General features: G+C 39.4%; 1 protein-coding gene across 3 annotated transcripts in view; it reads left to right on the forward strand.

Moving 5' to 3' along the window:
* The window catches only part of CDH13 (cadherin 13), a 990,441-nt gene that overhangs the window by 106,402 nt on the left and 858,755 nt on the right, over positions 1–25,284 (forward strand). The window lies entirely within an intron of this gene.

A 25,284-nucleotide genomic window follows, 5' to 3' on the forward strand; every position in this document is an offset into this window, starting at 1 on the left:
AGCATGGCTTGATGAGTGGTGTGTAGGTCTCCACCCAGGATACGAACCCAAGAACCCCGGGATGCTGAACTGGAGCATGTGAACTTAACCACTACACCCCAGGGCAGACCCCTAACAATTTTTTTAAGTGCGTAACACAGTATTGTTAACTGTAGGCACTATATTGTACAGCAGATGTCTAGATGTATTCATTGTGTGTAATTATAATTATCCACTCATTGCACATTCACTAGATTCCATGTGAGTCTGTCCTCTGGGATGGGCTAAGAGTTCGTCTTTGGTCTCTAAGAGTCTCTTGTTAGAATATGATGGGTGTCTAATAGTGAAAGGTGGAATAGCTACAAAATAATCAGTCCTTTCCACTATGAAAATAAACCTGTGTCTGCAGTGCCTTATTATGCTAAAACAGAGTCTGACTTCTTACCTGACTTGAGTGACATCACACAGAGCCCCTCAGGTTTTGTTGATGTCAAACTCCTGGGAAGTGAAGGTGTGGGAAACCCACCTCAAACAGAGATAGTCCTCACCTAATGTCTCTCTCATTCTAATCCACTCACTTTTCAAAGGGGTGCTTTTAACACATCGTCCTCCTGCTCCAAAACTTTTAGTGGCTCACAAGCTAGCTTCCAAGTTCCTTAGCCTGTATTGAACCCTGCCTCTACCCCATGTTTTCTTAGTACACATTTCTAAATTGTGTTTCTACTTTTCCCCACGTTGCAGCTAAACAACCCTATCTGCTAGAATGGGAATACTCCTTTCAGACTCCTGACCCCATGCCCATATTTACCATTTCCTTTTTCCCAGAAGGCTTTCCTCTTTCCGTATTTAAATTCTACCCTTTCTCTGCATTTGGGGGAAATGCTATTTCTTGCCATGAGAATCAGCTCTCCATTCCTTGAAATTTCACATAATTTGGTGGCACCTTCAATCTCACATTTATCACCTATTTTTTTGTCCCATACCCTCCCCTTAAGGGGCTGAAGTTCCCTGTCAAGCACTCCTATTTTAACTTACATATAGAGACGTTTTTAATCAATAAAACTTGATCTGCCTTAGACTTTTTGGAGTTCGTCATAAAACATGCTTACCTGTTTCACTAAATTTAAAGAGTAAGAGAAGACCAAGTAATAGTTTACAAAAATAAGAAATAGCTTAAGCCAATTTATACTCCCTATTTAAGTAACGGGGAAGATTTGGCTTATTTATAAAGATAAAATGTTAAAAGAGGATGTGCTATTTCAAGTTAATGGAAGCCACAAGTATTTGCCTCTAATTATTTAAAATAATTTAAATCTTGGTTCAATCATATTTCAAAGAACACCTTGCCCTTAAAAAAGAAAAGAGAAATGTGGTGACACTCAGAATTTTGTCAGCCTTTTCAAAATATTACGAGTTAAAAAAAAAAAGCAGTTGGTTCTGAATTGTGAGCTAAATATACGCCACCTGTAATATTTACCTGAATAGTGTACATTTCGAATGGAATATTGTTTAATCTCTTTTAACTTTCAAAGAACCTTTCTTTTTTCTGAAAAGATGCTTGAACTTTCAGTGTTGTCAACATATGAAAATATGTCAAACACACAGATTCTACATCTCCAGATATTCAAAACTAATTATCCCTTAATTTGCATGTGAAAGCAAATTACAACCTAATAGACCATTTCCCTGGCAAACCCTTCTTTATCTTAATGAGCAGAATGAGGGCGCCTATTACGACCGGATTAAAAAGGCTCCATGCCACCCATTGGGTTACATATACCTGATCAGAAGGAGACAACAAAGATGCAAATATTCTTATTTACAACAGGGAGCTGAGCTCAGGTCTGTCTACTTAGTATTTTATAGTAATGCATGTCAGGATCAATAGTCGATTGATTTCTTATGTACAACGTGTGAGTGCTTTAATTCTGGATGGAAATTCATCAGCAACTTCCAGCTGATGAGATGATGTTCTACAATTGGAAGGAATGGGCTACATTTAATCATGATGAACTTCCAATTGTATTATCCAGCTTTCCAGATAATGCAGAGGGGATTAGCCCAACCCAGTTCTTTCGAAGCGTCTTTAAACAGAGATAAGGTGCATCTAGAAATTAAAGGGAAAGGAATATGCCAGTGTGTCTGTTAGCTGTTGCCATAATTATCCTGCATAAGAAATCACACTAAAATCAGTGGCATACACACTGCAGGTCGGCCGAGGGTTTGGCTCATCGAGGCAGGGCTCACCTGGGCTTGGCTCCAAATTGTGGGTTTCATTCAGGTCTGCTCCATGTGTATCTATTCTTCTGGGAATTGCAGGCTCCCCGGGCACATCTTTTCCTGGTGGAGATTGAAAGTTCCCAGACGGGCATGTGGAAACAGCACACTTCTTCAAGTCCAGGCAGGAACTGGCACATACTCACTTCTACCTAGTGGCCAAAACAAGTCATTTGGGAAAAATAATTCATTCTATCACAGCTACAGTGTTTTAGGACTTTTAAAACAGAAATGATTCTTCAAAAGGGGTTACCACTCCCTTACGCCTATATTCTTTAAAGTAAACCTATCACTCTACATTAAACAGCTCAAGCTAAGTGTATCTTTCAGTTGTCCTTGACCTGATTCTTTCTCTCATTCCCAAAATGACTCCAGATCTCCCTTTCCTTCCGCTTTCCAAAACACAGAACTTATCATGTCCATTCTCTGCTCAAAAACATGTCAGGGAATCCCTATTTCCCTCTGATATAGCTCAAACCCTTGGTTGGCTTCATCAGATCCTTCACAATTTATTGTCTCCTCTGTCGTTCTCTTCTGGGACACAATCTTTTCTCTCCCCCACCTGGCTGGTGAATTTTTATTCATTTGTCAGAGCCCAGCTGAAACTTTTCAGCTTCCGCATGTCCTTCACTCATCCCCTGTAGAGTTTCCTGCTTCCTTATCTGTGGTTTCCTAGCGTGTTCCACATATGTCCCTATAGCACTTACAATAATAGATTGGAATTAGTCATGCGCATGTCTATTTTTCTACTAGTCCGTGAAATCCTTGAGGATTGGGTCCATGTCTCGTTAATTTTCTATCCTCAGCACTTATCTCGATGCCTGTTATGTAGTAGCCTTCAGATAAGGTGATTGGTTGGAAATGAAGGAGATTTTTCAAATGAATTTTTAAAAAGAAGGAAAATGGCCACGGCATAGGTAGATATGTTCAATCTCACTAATAACTAAATAAATTATAAAGAAACAAATGAAAATTAAAGGAGATGCCATTTTTACTTTTCCAGTTGGCAATTATGTTTTTTAAAAGCTAGAAGATAGCATCTAAGGAGAACGGTATCTGGAATTGCTCACGGGAGTCTTAAAGATAACTTAAAGATTTTTATCATTATGTTTCAAAATACTTAAATATATTTGTAGGTGTTGACCTAGAGATTTGATTTCAAATAATTTATCAAATGGAAATAATGTAGATGTGAAAATTTTTTTTATATAGGGTCATTGATTGTAGCATCATTTATAATAGGAGAAAATAGAAACACTCAATTTCTAACATATGAGATGGGTTAGATAAATTATGAAGTACATATAACACTGGGCAGGAAAGTCTGCAATTATTAAGAAGGATAGTTAATAAAAGGGGGAAATGTTTACTATATATTTTCCAACCAAGGAATTAGGTTATAAAACAGGGCATACAGAGCACACTGTATGATGACAATTTTGTAAAATATAATGGGCTATTGATATTTGTATCCAATCTAAGCAGAAAAGCAGACTTGAAGGAAATACAGCAAAATATTATCAGCTGTTACATCTAGGTGTAGCGATCACCGAGTGGTCTTAATTTATTTTTGTGCTTTTGTCCAAGTTTCCAAATTTTCCATAATGAGTATGCATAGCATTTATAGTAAATGAAAAGGCCTAAAAATATTTTTCTTAACATGCAATTATGATACAGTAACTTGTATGGTTAAGTGGGCTTGTGAGAACTTTAAATTATTGATTATATGCAGCTCTTTATATGTGAGTTCTGCTACTTTTGAGCCTCTGCTCTTGTTTGTTTTTAGAATGGCTTCCATTTCTCTCCTGTAATTAACTAAGAACTGACATGAATTTTCTAAATAGAATTGTTTTTAATATAAATGCAAAATCCTGTTTTCTCTAATGTAATTGTACCTGAGTGAAAGTAACCGTAACAAGGACTATAAAGGAAAATAAAGTAGGAATATGATGTATAATTTCCCTTTGCATAATTGTGACTCTGAAGAACGCATGCTCCCGGCAGAAAAGTAATTTAAATTATATCACAACAAATGCCATATTTTAAATTAAAGACTATCCATCATGCACTGAGTAAAGCTGGTAGCAACCTATAAGTTTCAAGAATATACTGAAAATTCTTCCTTGAGTCCATTAAAAAGAAATTGATTGGTTTAATTCCAGCACATGCTAAAATAAACTATAAATGACATGATATAATTTTTTTTTGTGTGTGAGGAAGATTGGTGCTGAGCTAACATCTGTGCCACTCTTCCTCTATTTTTTATGTGGGATGCCGCCATAATGTGGGTTGATGAGTGGTGCTAGGTCCGTGCCCAGGATCCGAACCTGTGAACCCTGGGCTGCTGAAGTAGAGCACGTGAACTTAACCACTACACCACTGGGCCTGCCCCATCTCATAATATAATTTTTAAGTGTGTTAAATTTTTAATTACACATTTAGAAAACATTTTATAAGATAATAACCATTACAGAAATTTTTATTTTAGAAATATTGAAACCTATACAATGTAAACAGATTAGCATAATAAATTCCTTGTATCCATCACTCATACCATTTTTTTCTCTTTTTTTTGAGGAAGATTAGCCCTGAGCTTACTGCTGCCAATCCTCCTCTTTTTGCTGAGGAAGGCTGGCTGTGAGCTAACATCCGTGCCCATCTTCCTCTACTTTATATGTGGGATGCCTACTACAGCATGTCTTGCCAAGTGGTGCCATGTCTGCCCCCGGGATCCAAACCAGCGAACCCTGGGCTGCTGAAGCAGAACATGCACACTTGACTGCTGCACCACCGGGCTGTCCCCCATTTTTTTTCTTTTTTGGCACAATCTGTCTTTTGAGGATGATTTAAAAAATCTGAAACTTAATGCCGACTGCTTACTTTTTAGTTTCATTTTATGGGCACAGCTAGTTTTGAACAACAGTGTACATTTTAATAGTTGCAGACTAGTGCTAATACATATTTTGAAGGCATTATTTGGTATGTCTTGAAACAAATGCTCTAGCAAGAATATTAAAAAGTTTTTCAGGGGCCAGCCCAGTGGTATAGTGGTTAAGTTCAGCGTGCTGTGCTTTGGCGGTCCAGGTTCGTGGGTTTGGATCCCAGGTGCGGACCTATACCATGCTTGTCAGCCATGCTGTGGTGGTGACCCACATATAAAGTGGAGAAAGATTGGCACAGATGTTAGCTCGGAGCTAATCTTCCTCAGCAAAGAAAAGAAAAGAAAAATGATAATAAAAAGGTTTTTCTTCTAGACAAAGAGTGGACACATCTTTAATTCGTTTTCACAATTTAAAATACAAAGCCAAGCACTCAGCATTCTTTTCCTTAGTCAGCATAAGAGGTGCGAATGTGGAGAAGATGTCAAGCATTGTTCCTCCCCTCACTGTTAATGTTTTCTCAGATTTCTTTCCAAAGTTTCATCTCTGCATGTTTAACACAAAAGAATCATGCCATATATTTGTTTTTCAAAATAAAAATGTTTTTTGATTTTATAAATATAGCATACTTAGAAAAAATATCAAGCTATTCAGAATATGTAAAGGTGGTTTTTTATCAAACATTTTGAAATGGTTATATTAGTTGATTGCTTTGTTCATCCAGTATGTCTTAGGCACCTGCTATATGCCAGATGCTGTTCTAGACTTTGGAGAAAACAGTGGACAAGATGGATAAGAGATTCAGTCTTTGAAGCACAAAGTTTTCTCCAGCTATTTCTTATTGGAGAGATAAGAAACGCCTTCAGCTTAGGAAATTTTGTGTCTAGCTCATCTCCACTTACTTGCTCTGGCCCATTTTTCTACCCCAGATCAGGTGGCAGAGAGGCAATGATACCCTCTGCCAGCTTGTTTCAAGAATCTCCAGCATCATCCTCAAGAAGAGAAGCAAATACACGTTTGGAACAATCCCCAAAAGCAAAGCAAAGGATGCCTGATACATGAGTAATTATAGTAAACACTGAAAAATGGTGTCTGTCTGGGACTCTAATTTTCTCCCCCTTGTAGTAATTTTTCACAGGTTGAACTTCCTGCACCCAGAGGGAATAAACCAAAATGTGCATTATCTGTGGGGAGTGGTATCTTGAGTCAGGAATAGCTTCCTCTGGTTCCTAGCGATTTTTTGAAACTCAGGCGGGAATTTTGTAAAGGCAGTTGGTCCAGTTGCTCCATCTATACATCAGATATAAATCTGTGGGCCGGCTTCCAAGACCTCAGGATCTTTTTTCCACTCAATCCCTCTTCCCTTTATCATTCAAGCTCTGAAGCAGAATTAGAACGGGGCTGAAACAAAGATCTCTCTTCCCATGATTTCTGGATAAACAATGGCAGCTGTGATTTTGGGGTGCTTACCATGTGCTAGGCCCTGTGCTGAAGGCTCATGCATACCTTATCTCATTTAAACCCCACCATCTATTTCATGGGCTAGGTACATTTATATTCTTGGGCAGATGAGGAAACTGAGGCACAAGTAGCATTGATCACTCGCACAGTATACATAGCCTGTAAAATGGCAGTGTGGCAGTGACACCTAGGTGTGTCACTCTAATCCCGGAGCCTGTGGTCGCCATGAAGGGCTGCCTCTCCCAAGACACAGAAATAGCCATACAGCTCATAGGCAGCATCCACAGAGTCACTTTTTCGCTTGGGCAGAGAGAGGTAACTTTTGAGAGGCTATATTTGTGGCAGAAAGGTAGTCTGGTTGCACAGCAACAATCAGTTAGAGCCCAGATCCAAACTCAGATTCACAAACTCAGAGTCTACACGTTAATCCACCATGCTTTAAGGGCTCTATGAAGCAAAATGATGTGATTTGATTAGACTCAGGCAGTCGTGTGGGTAATATGATGCCCTTCCAAAGGTGGCAGCTTTGGTTGCTGGGAATTTAGGAAGAGATTCAAGCTTCTGTAGCATTTCCTCCCTTAATGCATTATTAAATAAGGATCTAATGTGTAGCTCAGGACTGGTGTTGATTTTTTGAACATGATTTTTCTCTGTTAATAAAGTCCCGTAAAGTCAGTAATGAAGACATTACAGAAAGTCTGAAAAAGAAAATAGAAGCTAAGACTATCCATAATCCTGCCACCTTGATATAATTTTTGTACATTTCTCTATTATTCTTTTTCTTAAAATTTTTTACATGGTCATCATCATAGAATGCATGCATTTTTAATCTTCTTTTTCTTCCTTAGATATGAGCATTTTCCCACGTTATCACACCTCTTCATAGACGTGACTTTTCATGGTGACATATTATTGAATTAATAAACCATGATTGATGTGACCGTTTCCATATGACCGAGTATTTAGCTTGTTTGTTTGTTACCCTACACTTTGGTGCTGCCAGGATCAAATTTGGTCTTCAATTATTTTACTTCCAGAGAATAATTTTCTAGGAATAAGATTACCAAATCACAAAGTACACATATTTTTGTGGTTCCTAATGCATATATATTGCAAACTACTTCTTAAAACATGAGAATATTTGATAACACCATAAAAATGTATCCATTCATAAGTCTAATTATGCCAGCCTCAGCATTAGCCACTATTGCTTCTAAACATAATTGCTAACTTAACAGGCAAAAATATATTATTCTTTTAGAGTTTCTAAATCATTCTCAAATAGAAAGGATGGTACTTGGACATTTTCTTTAAAGCCTAGGCAAATCTGGAGTTGCTTTCATCACCGAGAGGAGAAAGCGTTCCAATTATTGGTAGAGAAATAGACTCTTGAATTTAGGATTCTTTTCAGGCCAGCCATTGAAAATGAGAACCAAGGAATGAATCTATGGCGTTTTTACCATTTTCAAAAATAGTGTTAATTACATTAGGAGAAATGTGATTTTTTTTTTTAGCCTTTAGAATTAATTGTAAAATTTTCATTTATGAGCGGTTTCCTATCAAATAATACATTTGTATTTAAAAAACCAAGGGACATACTAGAAGAAATTATTTCACTTTTCTTCTTCTTAAGTTGTTTACTTATACAAATATATGCATAAAATCTCATTTTCTCAAGATCCAGAAAAAATCCCAAACCTGCTTTTCTAAAATTTTTACTTTGAAAAATTGTCCAACTTGTACAGAAGTGGCAAGAACAGCACAACGATCAGAGCTATTCTTAACTGTTTTGTGTTCTTTTGTCTCGGTATGATATAGACTTTATTTGTGGTGATTGCTTACAACAATGTAACTTCCTGGAATATGACACAATTATTAGGGAGCATATGTGTGACTGGAGCATCCCCATCTCCATTTTTGGATCCTTGACAGTACAAATTGCCATGAAAATAGCAGATACTCAATATATGTTGTTCAATTGACTTAGCTCTCCTCCATGCCAGGCACTTTCCAATAGAATGTGATTGATCCGAAAAAGTAGAAAATGTGTTCCCTCCATGAAAGGAGTTTATTTCCAGTGGAACTGTTTAATCAGAATGAAATGTTATGCCAAGGGTGACTGCCCGGCCCAGGGGTCAACTCTTTTATTATGGAGCGCAAACTGCTTCTCAGACCAGCAGCATCAGTGCCCCGTGGGATCGGGTTAGAAATGCAGACTCTCAGGCCCTACCTGAAACCTACTGAATTGGAATCTGCCTTTAAAAGATCCCCAGGTCATTTGCATGCACTTTAAACTTTGAGGAGTGCTTATTCAGGTGGCTTTGGTTTCTTCTTATAAACCTTTTAGGTATAAAGGAAAGGGCTGGATTCTTTCCTCTATTGGGAACCTTCTTTTCCAGTGCAGAGCTTCTCAAAGTGTGGTCCCCAGACCGGCAGTATCAGCATCACCTGGGAGCTTTCTTAGAAATGCAGATTCTTGGGCCCCACTCTAGACCAACTGAATCAGAGACTCTGGGGTGCGGTGGTACTATTCAACAAGTCCTTCAGGTAATTCTGATGGCTAGAGTTTGATCCTACCTAGACCTGAATTAGGTGTTTAAATAGAAAGCTTAGTGGCTTTGAAACCATTTACAAATTAGTGTCTGCAAAAATGTTTTCAAAAAAATGTCTGAATGATGCAAATGTTGTGAATTATATTCACTCTGAGGAATCAGGAATAGCATAGTATTAGTGTTCCAAAGACAAGATTGCAACTGTCTTTTTCCACTTGTTTTTTTTTCCCATAAATGACAAAAGGCCATGACTAACAACAGAAAGGTCATTTGTTTACATCCAGAAAACTTCCATATTTTAAAAACCAAGACTTGTCCTTAGAGAGTTAATAATACCCAGGAAAGTTTAGGCTCAAGTTTAAGACGTAGATTCCACTTGGCTTTCCCAGTGTTTTGCAAATGAAGAAAAATCCATTTATCTGATCTCTGCGGCTCCAGAATTTTTTGCTCTGTTCTCGCTACCCTGGTGTCCCCCATCTGACAGAGGAACTGGTCTGTAGTATATGACTCAGTGGCTTTCAGCATCATAGCTGGGGGCTCTGCTAAAGCCTTTGACGCTTCTCCCTGGTGTGACATACAACTAAGAAAAGAGACTGGATCTACAAACCCCACAGGAGATTAGTCTCATTACTGCAACCAAATACATATTCCCACCCGGAAGAAGAGACCTTTAGCTGCAATTGCATATGGCAGTTAATTTACTAAGCCGAGAGTGTTTTGCTTGGTATCGGCTTTTATTCTGCCTTCCAGGACAAGATGATCGCCTGTGTCCTTAATTGTGTGTGCGATTTAACAGTCCAAATGGGCTTTGAGTAATCTCTTGGCAGTGTCAGCAGCAGAGAGGAAATTCTTCTCTGAGTTGGATTTTGATTCCATGTGACAGGCATCTATTTTGTTTATTTAATTTTTTCTTCTTGGCCTGTGACCTCAATATTCATCAGCAATGTGATGCATCTGCAACAAGAGAAAAAGAGAGAGAGGGAGAGGCTACTCTAAACTCTATTTGTAATTGTACACTGTATGAAAGTAAGGCGTGTGGTCCCACTGTGCTTGCCACAGGTCAGAACTAATCTAGAGGATTAGGTCATATCAGAAGCCTAAGTGTAATAGATGCTCTTCACCCTGTGAATATCCTGTGCCTGAGGGAACACGACATTAAATAGCAAATGAAAAACACCATGACAGGTTCGGAGAGAAACTGTGGGAAAAAGGGGAAAAAATAGTTTTGCCTATTTTTGAACAAGAGACCCCATGTTTTCACTTTATAGCTAGCCCTGCAAATTATATGGCTGGCCCTGGATACAGCCTTTAATATTTATCAGCAGACAGGGTGGGCGAGTGGATGTGAAATGTGGCTTCACCCACATGTGAGTATGGGAAATCATTCTTCAGTCTAAATGCACAGAAAGCAGGCCCCTATAGGCCAGCACTGCTCTCAGCTAGAATGCTTATTGGTTGTATCTATCTCCAAGAAACATACTGATTAAAGTACCATCAAATAATGACCATGTCTAACTGTCTGATTATTCCTCTGAAAATTCTGCTGCCAAATTTGTTGAAAACAAGATGATGACTGAAATTAACAGAATATTCCCCCAAAGCAGCAGCATGGGAAACAAGTGCGTTATTTACAGTATAAACTAACAAGGCAGGCCTGTGGCAATTGATGTATACCCCTCCTCTCCACCAAATCTCTTCTCATTATGTAAATAGGATTGCCCGAGGTGAAGAACAATGAATAGAATTACAACTGGAAATGTAATGGAGCTAAGAGTGGATTTCTCCGGACTGTCAGCTTCTGTTCAGAGATCCTGGTGATGAAGGATAGAGAGCAGCAGATAGAAAGGAAATCTTGCTCTGTTCCTGCTTTGGTGTGCTGCCTTGTGCAGGCTCCTTTTCCTCTCCCTTCCTCCTCCCTCATCCACCTCACCCCATGTGTCTAGAACAATCTCCTCTGCAATCCTTCACTTCCTAAATGACTTAGCTGAGAGCCTTGTTGTGAACAGGTACTTGCACATTTCCTGATTGGTTGATTCAAGTCTAAACTGATGCAAGTCCTAACTCTGAAACATTTGATATGGGTTTTCCTTGTGCAAATGTCCAATTCAGTCACCATCAGTTATTCATTTGAAAAGTAGCGATGTCTACTCAAACAAATTTAGGAAAAACAGGGAATTATGGGGAGGCCACAAGGGCAGGAAGTGCAGTCAGGCCTGCCAAAAGGCCAGAACTAGAGGGTAGAATATTGGGTCTCCAGGAGACTGATCATCTTTCCCCCAGAGAAGTCCAAGTCCTGATTTGTAGCATTTGCCAGTTTCCACGGTAAATACTTCCACCATGGCTGATTTCATGCTACTCATCTGGCATCACTGAATATGGAGTTGATAAGAGATGTGCAGTTGTATCCCATTACGTAGTATTTCTATCACATAGATATAACAGACATAAATAACCCTACAAGCATAGATAATAGTAAAATAATTAAGAAGTGAGGCGTTTTGAGTGTTTGTTGCCTTTGCTTTTAAGATAATTTATTTAACCGTTAAGTGCATATAGTTGAACTTTTCATAACATTTATGTTTAACAACTGGTTCACAAAATTCCTAAAAATTCAAAAATCAACTTTTGGGAACAGTACATGCTGACTGCCACACACCATTGTTTCCTCCTTATGGGGCTGGGGGAGCAGCTTTTGTGAGAAGAAGGAAAAAGGGGAAGGGTGATATGTGCTGGAGGAAATGACTGGCAGAAGAAGCAAATGGTTGGCATCTCCAGTTCAGTCTCCCCAATATGTTTTATTTTGGCTTAATTCGAAGTTAATGTCACATTTCATCTCAAAACCAATATCCAGATCTGTTTTTGTCCTCGTTTTTCTCCTACCTCTCCAAACATCTCTTCTCTGGCTCTTCTTCCTACCCCCTAACTGAGGACTTTCTGTCTGTCTTTGGACATCATTTATCCTCTCTATGATGACAATACCTAAATCTAAGAAATTAGTACTATTCCCCTGCTGAGCTACAGACAAGTGTGTTTACCTGCTTCCTAGATGTAGCCACATTGATGTCCCACCATCCCCTGAATTCAAGTGTCCAAAATAATTCTCTCTCTCCCTCCAGAAAACATTCTTCCTAATCAGATGGCAGTGTGCTAGAATGAGAGGAATGGACTTGGATTCTAGTGCCAAATTGTATCCCTAACTTGGCGCTGTGACCTTGAGCAAGTCATTGATTCTCCATGATCTCGCTTTTGCCATCTGATAAATGGGCTTGACTTTCATTAGTGGTCTTTGTGCCACATTCCACAGAGGTCTTGATTCTGTGCGTCTGCCTCAGAAGCTGTCCAAGAATCAAGAGAAGAGAGGCTCTGGTGGAGACCAGGGCACCCCATCTTCCCTTCAGCCAGGAATAGTTCTCTTTCATCCTTTTCATATGTTGATGTTCCATGATGTGCCGTGAAATATTTCTTTTATGAAACAGTTATTCAGGAAATTTCGTGAATCACTGAATTGGGTTATCTTTTAGGTCCCCTGTAGGTCTAAGCCTTCCATGATTCTTCAGTTAGTGCTTAAGCTTCTGGGGGCTTCCAAGCTACTGGGATGGCAGCTCTAGATTATAAGATGGTCTACTGTGTCCTGCAGTTCGTTGCATAGGTTTAGAAGCCAGAAACTCCTCAACATTCAGCATAGTCTATGATAATCCTAATGCCTCATTTTTGATTCTCACTTAGCATTCTACAAAATCCTTTTGGGTCTATTTCTGTCCCAGGGACCTAAAACATAAATTGTAACATTCTATGCTTCTCCTTGCCTATCATTCCCAAATAGAGGCGGACCCTCAATGATAATCATTGTTGAATAATGAGTAAATGATTGCTGAATGAGTGATCGAATGATTACCGCCAGGAAAAATTACTGTTTTGAATTCATCTTGGGGCCTGAACTTTAAGAGAATAAATATTTGTTGCTGTATTAAAGGACTCAGTTGTTGAATTGGCTTTTCTAACCCACTTCTTATTTTCTGGAAAACATGTGAGTTTCTTGTGGGAATTGTTCGGCATTCCTGAGAATTGCCATGAAACATATATTTTGCTTTCACTAATGCTAAGCATTTTCAGGCAGAGACAAGGCTTTTGCACAAAGGGAGACAGTAGGCCATTCTCTATTTAGGGCTGCTGGATCAATATTGTTATAGTTTGATTTATTTTAATTTATTTAGGTTTCTAAGCAGCTCTACCTTTTGTTGTGATGATGATACGGCAAAATGCAAAACAGCTTCCGACAGGCCTTTGCTATCTAGACTCTGGATAATGATCTCTAAAAGCTAACTCATTTCATTTGCATCCTTTTATTAATAATACAAAAAACCCCAAACCTCAGCTAGTGCTTGTCACAGTCAGTGGGTACTTCACGAGCCAAGAGTGCATGGGAGGGTATTTTTGGTTCATTATTGGGTTTCTGTAATTGAAATGACATTTTGTGAGAGCAATCATGTATTTTAAGGAGAAACTGAAACCAATGCAGTAGTTTCAAAGTCCTCATTAGTATAACCGTGAAAAACAAATTTGTTAGAAGCGTGTGTGTATACAGATACATGCACAGTCATGCGCATACATTGGCTTGGATGGATCTGATAAAATATATGCAATGTTCTCTTTGTTCCAAATCCAGTTGGTCCTCCAGGAACTATGTAGACGATTAGCCATCGGCCACAGCCCTCCTCCTTCTTTCTCCCTTTCTTTGATGTTTGAGGCTTACCCACAAGGCCTAAGGGGATGTGGCCTGAGCATTCAGCTCCAAATGCTGGCCCATGGGGGCAGAGCATTTACCGGCCCTCCCTTCTGACCCTCTGGTTAGATGGCAGTGATTGCATTGAGAGAAAACCAGAGAATCACAAAGGAAACCTCTTAAACAAGTTGTGTTTGGGATTAGAGAAGAGCCTACCCAGAAGGATTAATTTGAAGTCTCTAAGGAAGTCATCTTGTTCAAATAATAGTTTTTTGCTAACCATAATTTCTCAGGTTGGTTATTTCTGATGAGGTCTCCCATTTTCTTTTAAATCTTTTAAACCTTAGATTCTAGCTTCCTTCTTTCAATTTCCTTATTCCTATTTTCTCATTCTGGTGCTTCATCAGTTCATTTATTCAGTCCACTGTTCATTCATTAATTCATTCAGTTGACACTTATTGATGATTAAGAATAAAATCCCTCACTTCAAGATACGGGGGCAAAACCAAACCAAAACAAAACCCCGACTCACTGGGAATCCATTCGGCAGGGCTGACCGTTCGGTGGTGTGGGTATTCTGTGGTCTCAGCGGATGTTGAGGCATTTGTTCTAATTAAATGCCTTGTTAAGTATTTTGCATGTCAAAGTTGTGGTAAGTATTATGGTAGTGATGTGGGTACAATGAAGAAAAGATGGAGAAAGTAATTAAAGCCATAGTTGGAGCTCAGAGGTGAGTCAGGAAGTCTTTACAGGTTGGGTTGTTTTTGTCTTAGGCAGAAAGGATGTCTCAGAGCATTCTAGGTGGGAAATGCTGCTTGATTAGAGGCTGGGAGGCAGTAAAGCAAGCTGTGTTTTCAAGTTTAACTGTGTCCATGAACTTGGTTTGAAATGCTCAGTGTTTGAGATCTGTCGAGGAAAGGTTTTTGATGAGGTAGCTTGTGAAAGTTGCATATTTTCATTTGTTGCTAGAGTAGCTTGGCCAAGAACCTATTTGTTAGGTGTAGAAGTACTGTCTGTCAATTAGACATATGCAAAAAACGGGGGGAAGAGGAGAAGGCCGATGCTCCCAAGAAAGGCAAATGAAACTGATATCCTTCTGATAGGAGGAGAAGTAAGAATTCATGGGTTTGGACTACTCTAGGAATAATAATAATAGTCACCACTTGTTGATCACTTATCACAAACCAGGGCCTTTTTGTTAAGTCCTTCCCATGTACTGTCTCCTTTAACTCACCTGGCGACCGAGATGACTTGGCATTGCAGGTAGTATCCTTGCCCCAACTGTGTAGTCTCTTTCAGCCTCAGTTTCCCTTTCTGCAAATGGAGAACATAGGAATGTGAGGGACATTAAATGAGACAGCACCTGTTATGGGCTTAGTGTCAAGCAGGGAGTAATAGATCAGTGAGTATTAGAGTATTAGCTAATATTAGCACTCTTCTACCCCTTTTACAGACAGAAATAGAGGCTCAAGAGGACCATTTCATTTATTTTATTTTAATTTAAAAAAATTTTTTATTGTGATCTAAATAGTTTATAACATTGTGAAATTTCAGTTGTGTTAATATTTGTCAAACACCATATAAATGTGCCCCTGCACCCCTTATGTCCATCTTCCTCCCCCTCCCCCTCATAACCGCTAAATTGTTATCTTTGTCTGTAAGTTTGTTTATCTTGCACATATGAGTGAAATCATACTGTGTTTGTCTTTCTCCGTTGGCTTATTTTGCTTAACATGATGCCTTCAAGGTCCATCCATGTGGTTGCAAATGGGATGATTATGTATTTTTTACAGCTGAGTAGTATTCCATTGTGTATATACACCACATCTTCCTTATCCAGTCATCAGTTCTTGGGCACTTAGGTTGCTTCCAGGTCTTGGCTATTGTGCATAATGCTGCAGTGAACATAGGGGTGCATAAGTGTCTTTGCATTGTTGATTTCAGGTTTTTTGTATAGATACCCAGTAGTGGGATAGCTGGGTCATATGGTATTTCTATTTTTAGTTTTTTGAGATATCTCCATACTGTTTTCCAAAATGGCTGCACCAGTTTGCATTCCCACCATCAGTGCATGAGGGTTCCCTTTTCTCCACAACCTCTCCAACATTTATTCTTTTTTTGTCTTGGCGATTATAGCCATTCTAATGGGTGTAAGATGATATCTAAGTGTAGTGATTTGCGTCTCCCTAATGATTAGTGATGTTGAACATCTTTTCATGTGCCTATTGGCCATCTGTATATCTTCTTTGGAAAAATGCCTGTTCATATCCTCTGCCCAGTTTTTGATGGGGTTGTTTATTTTTTTGTAGTTGAGTTGTGTGAGTTATTTATATATCATGGAGATTAACTCCTTATCAGATAAATGATTTGCAAATATTTTCTCCCACTTGGCAGGTTGTTTTTTTCATTTTGATCTTGGTTTCCTTTGCCTTCCAGAATCTCTTTAGTCTGATGAAGTCCCACTTGTTTAATTGTTCTTTTGATTCCCTTGTCTGAGTGGACATTGTCTTTGTAAAGATCCTTTTAAGGCTAATGTCAAAGAATGTACTGCCTATATTTTCTTCCAGAAATTTTATGGTTTACAGTCTTACCTTCAAGTCTGTGATCCATTTGGAGTCTATTTTTGTGTATGGAGAAAGATAATGATCACTTTCATTCTTTTGCATCTGGCTGTCCAGTTTTCCCAGCACCATTTATTCAAGAGGCTTTCATTTCTCCATTGTATATTCTTTGCTCCTTTGTCAAAGATTATCTGTCTGTAGACGTTTGGTTTTATTTCTGGGCTTTCAATTCTGATCTGTGTTCCTATTTTTGTACCATGCTGTTTTGATTAGTATAGCTTTGTTATATGTTTTGAAGTCAGGGATTGTGATTCCACCAGCTTCTTTCTTGTTTCTCAGGATTTCTTTGGCTAATTGGGGTCTTTTGTTGCCCCATATGAATTTTAAGATTCTTTGTTCTATTTCTGTGAAGAATGTCATTGGGATTCTGATTGAGATTGCATTGAATCTGTAGATTGTTTTAGGTGGTATGGCCATTTTAACTACATTTATTCTTCCAATCCATGTTCATGGAATATCTTTCCACTTCTTTACATCATTATCCATTTCTTTCAGTAATGTCTTATAGTTTTCCTTGTATAGGTCCTTTACCTCCTGGCTTAAATTTAGTCCTAGATATTTTATTCTTTTTGTTGTGATTGTAAATGGGGTTATATTCGTGAGTTCTTGTTCTGTTAGTTCGTTATTAGAGTATAGAAATGTCAGGGATTTTTGTATGTTGACTTTGTATCTTGCAACTTTGCTGTAGTTGCTGATTACTTCTAATAGTTTTCCAATGGATTCTTTAGGGTTTTCTATGTATAAAATCATGTCACCTGAAAAGAGTGAGAATTTCACTTCTTCAGTGCCTATTTGGATCCCTTTTACTTCTTTTTCTTGCCTAATTGCTCTGGCCAAAACCTCTAGTACCATGCTGAATAAGAGTGGTGAGAGTGGGCACCCTTTTGTTCCTCAGCAGGATGGCTTTCAGTTTCTACCCATTGAGTATGATGTTGGCAGCAGATTTGTCATATATGGCCTTTATTATGTTGAGATATTTTCCTTCTATACCCATTTTATTGAGAGTTTTTATCATGAACAGATGCTGGATCCTGTCAAATGCTTTCTCTGCAACTATGGAGATGATCATGTGGTTTTCGTTCCTCCTTTTGTTAATATGGTTTATCACACTGACTGACTTGCAGATATTGAACCATCCCTGTGTCCCTGGTATGAATCCCACTTGATCATGGTGTACATTGACCTTTATAAGGTACTGCTGTACTCGGTTTGCCAATATTTTGTTGAGGAATTTTGCATCTATGTTCATCAGCAATATTGGCCTGTAATTTTCCTTCTTTGTGTTGTCCCTGTCTGGTATTGGGATGAGGGTGATTTGGCCTTGTAGAATGTATTAGGAATATTTCCATCTTCCTCAAATTTTTGGAATAGTTAGAGAATAGATAATAAATTGTCTTTGAATGTTTGGTAAAAGTGTCCTCAGAAGCTGTCTGGTCCTGGACTGTTATTTTTGGGGAGGTTTTTGATTACTGTTTCAATCTCTTTACTTGTGGTTGGTCTATTCAGATTCTCTATTTCTTCTTGACTCAGTTTTGGGAGGTTGTAAGAGTCTAAGAATTTATCCATTTCTTCTAGATTGTCAAGTCTGTTGGCATGTAGTTTTTCATAATATTCTCTTATAATCTTTTGTATTTCTGTGCTATCTGTTGGAATTTCTCCTCTTTCAATTCTAATTTTATTTATTTGAGCTTCCACTCTTTTTTGCTTAGTGAGTCTGGCTAAGAGTTTGTCAATTTTGTTTATCCTCTCAAAGAACCAGCTCTTTGTTTGCTAAATACTTTTTTCAGTCTTTTTTGTTTCAATTTCATTTATTTCTACTCTAATTTTTATTATTTCCCTCCTCCTGCTGAGTTTGGGCTTTGTTTGTTCTGCTTTTTCTAGGTGCAGTTCAAGATTGTTTATTTGAACTTTTTCTGGGTTATTAACGTGGACCTGTATTGCTATAAATTTCTCTCTTAAGACTGCTTTTGCTGCATCCTATAAGAGTTGGTATGATGTGTTTTCATTCTCATTTGTCTCCAAATATTTTTTGATTTCTTGCTTTATTTCTTCAACGACCCATTTGTTGTTCAATAGCTTGTTGTTTAGTCTCCACATTTTTGTTCCGTTTCCAGATTTTTTCTTATAGTTGATTTCTAGTTTCACATCATTATGGTTGGAAAAGATAGTGGATATTATTTCAACCATCTTGAATTTATTGAGGTTTGCCTTGTTTCCCAATATATGGTCTAGCCTTGCGCATGTTCCACATGCACTTGAGGAGAATGTATATTCTGCTGTTTTGGGGTGGAGTGCTCCCTGTATATCTATTAAGCTCATCTTGTCTAGTTTTTTGTTTAAAATTCCACTATCTCCTTGCTGACTTTTTGTCTGAATGATCTATCCATGGATGTAAGTGGGATGTTGAGGTCTCCTACTATTACTGTGTTGTTGTTGATATCTCCTTTTAGGTTTGTTAATAGTTTCTTTATGTACTTTGGTGCTCCTGTGTTGGATACATACATGTTTATAAGTGTTATGTCTTCTTGGTGGAGAGTCTCTTTCATCATTGTATGCTGCCCATCTATGTCTCTCTTTACGAGTTTTATCTTGAAGTCTACTTTGTCTGATGTAAGTATGACAACCCCTGTTTTCTTTTGTTTGCCCTTAGCTTGGAGTATTGTCTTCCATCCCTTCACTCTGAGCCTATATTTGTCTCTAGAGTTGAGATGTGTTTCCTGGTGTCAGCATATTGTTGGGTCTTGTTCTTTAATCCATCCTGCCACTCTGTGTCTTTTGATTGGAGAATTCAATCCATTTACATTTAGAGTGATTATTGATATATGAGGGCTTATTACCACCATCTTATCGCATGTTTCCTGGTTCTTCTGTATTTCCTTTTTTTTGTCCCATGTATTTTGAACTACCAATTTGATGAGGTAGTTTTCTTTGTTGGTTTTCTTCATTTTCTCCTTGCTTATCATAAATGTCTCTGTTCTAATTATTTGTTTAGTGGTTACCCTTAAGTTCATATAAAAAATCTCATAGTTGAGATAGTCCATTTTCTGATAGCCTATTATTTCCTTAGACTATACTGATTCCATTCCCTTCCCCTTCTAAGTTATTTTTAACATATCTTTTTCCATCTTGTGTTGTGAGTTTGTGGTTAAAATGATGAGGGGATTTTTGCTTTGGTGTTTTCCTTTTTCTTTATCCTCAATGTTAATGTTAAATGTTTATTCACCTGATCTGATAGAGAGCTGCCATTTTCTGATTATTTCCTACCTATTCACCTCTGTGCTCAGGGCTTTGTAGCTCCTTTACTATTTTTTCTTTCAGGTATGAGGGCCTTCTCGAGGATTTCTTGTAGGGGGAGTCTTGTGACAATGAACTCCCTTAGCTTTGGTTTATCTGGGAAAGTTTTTATTTCTCCATCATATCTGAAGGAGATTTTTGCTGGATAGAGTATTCTTGGCTGAAAGTTTTTGTCTTTCACTATTTTGAAGATCTCATTCCACTCTCTCCTAGCCTGTAAGATTTCTGCTGAGAAATCTGCTGAAAGCCTGCTAGGGGTTCCTTTGTAAGTTATTTTCTTCTGCCTTGCTGCCTTTAGCATATTATCTTTATCCTTGAATTTTGCCAGTTTCACTACTATATGGCTTGGCATGTGTCTTTTTACATTGACAAAGTTAGGAGACCTGGAGGCTTCTTTCATATGGATTTTCAGCTTCTCCCCCAGGTTTGGGAATTCCTCAGCTATTATTTCTTTGAACCAGCTTTCTGCTCCATTCTCCTTCTCTTCTCCCTGTGGAACACCTGTAATCCTTATGTTACATTTCCTGATTGAGTCAGATATTTCTCTGAGAGCTTCTACATTTCTTTTTAGTCTTAGTTCTCTCTTCTCCCTCTGAAGCATTTCTATACTATCCTCTAACTAGCTGATTCTCTCCTCCATATGATCAGCTCTGTTGTTTAGGGAATTCATATTTTTCCTTATTTCATCCTTTTGTGGTTTTCATCGCCCACAATTCTGACTGGTTCTTCTTTATGATTTCAGTCTCCTTTCTGAAGAAGCTCCTAAATTCGGTAATTTGTCTTTCTGCATTTTCTTATAACTCCTTGAGGTTTTTTTATGATAGTTGTTTTGAATTCTTTGTTGTTTAGGTTGTGCATTTCTGTTCCCTCTGGGTTGGTTTCTGGGTACTTGTCACTTTCCTTCTGGTCTGGAGCTTTAATATACCGACTCATATTGCTTGATGGAATAGATTTTTGCTTCCTCATGGTGCTCTTATCTGTTTGCAGCTGCCACATACTGCCACAGGATGGGGATCAGGTGCTAGCATGAACAGGGGCTACTCAGCTCTAGTCACTGATTGCTTTGCTCTCTGAGCGACTGATCAATGGCAGATCTGGAACACTGGGCAGGTGGAGGGGTACTCTCCTTCTGCAGTGCTTCCCCCTGCCCCTGCTTGCCATTCTGTATGGAGCTCTGGGCAGTTGCAGGACTGTGCACTTTCCCTTTTCTGGCCTCCACTGCCAAAGTCTCCACACCATGTTCTGCACGATTCTGGGGCTGGAGGACCAGGTCGGGGTGGGGTGCCTCTCTCACCTGTGCACTTTCCCCTGTGTTGCTGCCCTGCTCTCCACACCATGCTCCGGAGGACTCTGGAGCTGTGTACTTTCCCCACTGCTGCTGCCAAGCTCTCTGCACCTTGTTCCAGGTGTTCCTGGGACTCAAGTGCTGGGCAGGTACAGGAAAGCTCCCTCACCTGTGCACTTTCCCTGCTGCCACTGCCACGCTCTCCGCAATGTGCTCCGGCTGATTCTGGGCCTGGGGTGCCAAGTGGGGATGGGGGACCTCTCCCAACCTGCACACTTCCCCTGCCACCACTACTACACTCACTGCACTGTGCTGTGGACGATTCTGGGGCTGGAGTACCAGGTAGTGGTGGGGCACCCTTCTCACCTGTGCACTTCCTGCCACTGCAGCCCATCTCTCTCCACAGAGCTCCTGTGCATCATCTTCCACTTCCCCAGAAGATCCAGTCCCACCACCACCTTCAGATGTATGGGTGTGTGTATCTCCCAGGTATCTTTTGTGATGTGTATATATCCTCTGTTGGTGTATGAATGTCTTTTGGGTTGTATCTTAGAGGAGAAAGTACAAGGGAAGAGCTCACTCCACCATGATGTTGATGTCACTTCTCAAGAGGACCATTTTAGATATGAGCAGTTCCTAAGGGCAGCCGTGCCAGAAGATCACACTCTTGCAAGCTCCTAAGAACTGAAAATTGTCTGATGCTCAGAGTAACAGCTGAAATAACTCTCACCAATGTGTGACCGTCACTTTGCCATTATTGAAGTACTGTCCACACAGTTGACCTCATTCAGTTCTCATAAGGTTTATGAGGGAAGAGATTTTGGTCCTGTCTACTGCTGTCTTCCCATCTGTAGCAGTTCCTGGCATATTATCTTTATGGAAAGACTAACCTTTAATTTTTCCTTCTTCTTTCCCTGGAAAACTCCTACTCATCCATCAGGATCCATGGAGCATTGATGCTCCCCATTCCTCCTAGTCTTGCCAACTTTCTGGGACTCAGTCATTCTGTCCTCATTCCCACTCAGCTCTTAGTTCATACTGTGGTCAGAGCATTTTCATGTTGTATTGTAATATATTTACCTTCCTGTCTATTGCCCTACCTGTTCAGGCTCTTCTAAGACATGGAACACTTTTTACCCCTCTCAGTGCCCCTGGCTCCTTGCTCAAGGTTAGCTTACAGCAGGTACTTTGCAGATATTGGAATAAATAATCACAACTACCTTCCTTTGTATCTGAACAGTTTTCTTGATATTTGAACTTATTACCTAAACCCCCAAATCCAAAGACCTTTGCCATTCCCTCAGAGGTTTTCAAAGAATGTTTACTTGGGGTTTGGGCAGCTTTCACATGCCTGGAAGGAAGCCTTGGAGCAAAAGCAAGGCTGTAGCTCTGAAAGAATTATGTCAACATTTAATTGCAAGAGATAGTTGTGCTGCCCAGAGGGCTTCCAAAACAACTTAGCTTTTAGTTTAAAGCTCAATTTCTGGGTAGATGATTGAGTGGAAGCAATTTTACTATTGTAGCTTGGAAATGCAAGCTTTGGTAATGCTGTAGCTTCTGAAAATATCTCTATCAATCCATCTTGGGACTAGAAATCTCTCCGTAGGGTGTGTGAATGCCAAAGTAATGGCTTTGCCTTTTGGGCTGTTTGGAGATGATCTACATCTTTGTTGATGACCCTTCAGCCTGACAAACGCAGGAAAGACTCGACCTATGATCCAAGCAATGGTTTTGGTGGGTGACAAGACCCCAGCACTGAGTGCTTCGATCCCAAGGGACATTTTCCTTTTCCTAAATGGGAAAAAATCTGGACAAAACTGGGGAGTTAGTGAATATTCTTTTGGCATGTGTTAACTTGGCTCTTTGAGCTGCAAGAAAAAAAGGGACTTTCTCAGGTTATATTCAATTAGCAGGGATTCCAGAAATACAGGTGAAGAGAATCTCAGGGAACTCAGGAATAGTTGAACATCCAGACCTCCCAGAGATGGGATATTGTTTGAGGAACTGGAAGGAGAATTATGTTCCCATCTCTAGTGACTGGATTTTCATGTCATTGCCTTGGCCCAGAGGACTGTTGATATCACTCTACTTGCTTTGCTGCTGCATCTCTTTTGGTATATGTCTCCTTACAGCTCAGCAATCTTTTTCACTTTTGCCTAGTTCAAGTTCCTGGGGAGAATCTGATTGGGTGGGGCCTTTATACTATTGGACACCCTTTAGATTGGCTGCTCTTAGTTCACGTGGCCATCGTAAGCCAATCTGCAGTGTCTAGAGGGGGTCATGGGGTAAAGAACATGGCCACCTATGCTTAAGGAACTACATAGAGCTGTTTCCTCAGACTCATGCATTTTCTTTTAAACGGGCTACGAGTGTGGCAGGCATTGGGGTGCTTCTATTTCATCAGAAGATAGAGTCATGATTAATCCAATGAGCATTCACTAATCATTGAAATTTAGGTATAGTAGCCTGGGATGTGACAAGAACCTGAAATGGCACACCTCGAGTTTTCTTACAAGTAAATCTGTGAAACTCCTGCTAGTCTTTCCTTAAATGTGTGCAAGAGCCGCCTTGGATCTCTTCCTCCTAGCCCATTGGTCCACTTAAGATCATCTGTGTGAGGTGGACAGTTTGCAGCACCTCAGATGCCTCTGTCTCTCTTCTCTAAGGGCTTTCTCAGCATTGGGAACTTACTAAACAGCAGGCAGGTGAGTCCTGCAAATGTGGGGAAGTCAATTCCCTGGGGTCACTCTCAAAAGATGGGAGGCAGTGATAAACGCCCCAGCTTCCCTAGCCTCCTGTGGCATAATTCTGAGTCATATTCCACATGGTTTTGAAGAGGGTCCCCTTTGGGGTTGGGCCCCAGTTGCCCAAAGCAGGAACCTGATCATTAATATAAGCTTTATTCCTGTATCTCTCTTCTCTGCCTCACTTTCTCACTTGGGCTTCTTGGGTAAATCCCCAAATATATTGCCTGTACCAAAATCTTGTCTCAGGCACTACTTTTGGGGGAATCCAAACTAAGTCAGTGAAATATTATACCCATTTTAAGGAAGATCATGGGCTATCTTTGAGGGTCTTCATTTATGTCATGGTCTTCATTTAAATGAAATCTGTTCTACTACACTGAATGTTTTAATAATACAAACCAGTTCATAGGCAATTGATTTAATAACAGAATGTCAGTATAGCTTGAACATTACTTTGGTCCAAATGCAATATTCTCCAGAACATTGATGTTTTCCACCACCAAGAAGCAGCAGCTGAAAGAAAGTATAGTAATATAGCTGAATGCAGCAAGCCACAGAGGAATACAGAATGGTCTATGTGCAGCTCACCCCAAGTTCTTCTTTTTGATCACTTGGCCAAATGCTCCCTCTTAGAATCCTTATTGAGTAATTTCCTTCATCTTTCTTCATTGCGCCTCTGTTTCCATAATTCAGCAGCCTCAGCCTTTCCTTACAACCCTTCTATCAAGCTGCATTCACTTTTTTTAAGGTAAAGTCCTATATTTACGGTACTTTTCTTTCAATTATTAAGAACTTATCGTGTCTTTTCAAATGTGCCAGTTAAAAAAAAATTGCAATTATTATTTGCATTGATCACGTGCCTACAAACCTGCAGAGATCTGGAGTTGTCTTCCCTAACCCTGTCTTCCCTGAAAACCCTGTGATTTTATTGCACCGTCTCCCAAGCATGGGGTTTTTCTAGAACACAGATCTTATCCAGGGCACCTATTTCAGAACTGCCCCAAGCATAGGACATCTGTGTTTGTTAGGTGTAGGTACACAGCTCTTCATTGGGACCTACTAAGGGGTGAAGGGAAGGAGGCCAGCACAACCCTGGAATTAACCCAGGTTTAGATAGGATGGGATTGGAAATTGTCAACTGGCTTTGGGCCTTTGCTTAGCTAGTTCTCAAAAAGGGGGCAGTTGAATTCTTATCTTCTGCTAGGAGGTGGGAAGGGATATTGGGTTTAGGAGGTGGCCATAGCATGATCATTTGGTGTATGGTCAGTTATACCCAGTGTAAGATTCACCATTGTTTCTTTTCTGATTTTTTAACACTATAAAGTGAAAAATGTATTTTTATTAATATTATGGTGTCATAACCCCTTATTTTAAATGATTCCTATTTGGGACCCTATTTACAAAAATGTGCCAGATTTCACAGGGTTTATTAAGTATCTCTACTGCACGCTAAGAACGATGCTAAA

Source organism: Equus asinus, chromosome 28, assembly GCF_041296235.1.
Source record: "Equus asinus isolate D_3611 breed Donkey chromosome 28, EquAss-T2T_v2, whole genome shotgun sequence".
In the NCBI taxonomy this organism is placed as follows: Eukaryota; Metazoa; Chordata; class Mammalia; order Perissodactyla; family Equidae; genus Equus; species Equus asinus.